The sequence below is a fragment of the Triticum aestivum genome, chromosome 1D, assembly GCF_018294505.1.
Source record: "Triticum aestivum cultivar Chinese Spring chromosome 1D, IWGSC CS RefSeq v2.1, whole genome shotgun sequence".
NCBI classification, from domain to species: domain Eukaryota; kingdom Viridiplantae; phylum Streptophyta; class Magnoliopsida; order Poales; family Poaceae; genus Triticum; species Triticum aestivum.
The window spans coordinates 131,894,031-131,895,612 of record NC_057796.1 but is presented as its reverse complement, the minus strand read 5'-3'; positions in this window follow the sequence as shown (position 1 = coordinate 131,895,612).

Genomic DNA, 1,582 nt, shown 5'->3' with positions numbered 1-1,582 from the left:
TGTACCCCTTTACCTGTGCACGTGCAATCGGAGCCGCGCCCACGGTCACACCAAGAAGAGCAGGGGAGGTGAGCTAAGGTAAGACCAAAGCTCAAGATAATCAGAGCAACGCCAAGGCCAAGACCACAAAGAGCAGAGGGACGAAGTAGGTTCACCTGGCAAGGCCCTTGCCGGAGCAGCCTCAGGAGCCCCGGCAAGACCCTTGCCGGGGCAGCTCGCCCCACACCAACAGAGCGAGCCACCCTTGAGCCCACGGTCCCTGACGCCATCATCCACGTGGGGCCAGGGCTCGGGAAGGCACCTCTGTGGTGGCATGCAGATCTTTGTGAAGACATATTCAAGATCAGATGAGGATTAGAAGACGACGATACTCGGCAAGATCCTTGCCGAGGAAGGCCACCAGACCCCCGGCAAGGCCCTTGCCGGGGACGACAGCGCGCCACAGCAAGACCCTTGCCGGGCCACACGACAAGACCCTTGTCGGGCCACCCAGCAAGGCCCTCACCAAGGACGCCAGCAGGGCCACCGCCAGGCCCACGCCAACCAAGCTTCCACCGCCGTTCACATGCAGCTGCCAGCCCAACCAGCTGGGCGGGCACCTGCGTGGCAACATGCAGCTCCCAGGCCAACTCATCGAGCACCTGCGTGGCGGCATGTAGATCTTCGTGAAGGCTCCACCACCGCGCCACTTCAGCTGCCTGCCTGCCTACATGGCGCCACACGCCTCACTGGCCAGGGCGCATGTCAAAGCGAGGAGGAGCAGCGACGGACGGGACGGGCCTCGCCCCCGTCCCCGATAAAGCAAGGGGACACCTAAGCTACGCATTAAATGCGTCTTGTCCTGTAATACAAGCGATAAGCTCAGGGCACTTTACGCCTTTCCACCTCCTGTTTGCCACTGTGGCAGCCCCTTTCGACTATAAAAGGAGGCCCATGGCATACTGGAGAAGGATTCAGCTCTTTCGAACCACGCACTAACCACAGCTAGTTCGAGAGCTCAAGAACTCTCTGAAATACACCCACCAAAGCAGGACTAGGGTTTTACGCATCCTCGCGGCCCGAACCTGGGTAAACAATCCTTGTGCTGGCTACTAACCCTGTTCTTCTCGCAACCCCGCGCCCCGGCAACCGTAGTAGGGATTCTTGTGATCCCATAGGTGTCGTTCCACACCGACATCTTTGGCGCGCCAGCCTAGCAGTTCTTCGTCGCCATGGCTCCGAAGAAGAAGACGGCCATGGCGGTCGGCTCGTTGGGAGCCGAACGGCCCGTGCCGGTGCGGGCGGGCAGTGGACCGGTCGCAGATAGGACTCGGGCCGCGGTCCGCGAGCACCAGCATCTCCCTGGTAGTCAGAGCCCGGCGAGCAGCGTCGTTCGCGCACCAGACGACCGGCCAAACGTCGCCGGATCCAAAGACGGAGCTGGGCCCCCCGCAGGCGGCGCGGGGCCCTCCAGGGGTGTCGTTGTGCAACCTCCGTGCGGCGCAGCGACCTCCAGGATGCCACACCGGCGACCACTGCGCGCTCTTCCCATGGTGTGTGCGCCGAGCAGCGTCACCATGTTGGTGACCCTGAGCACCGCCGT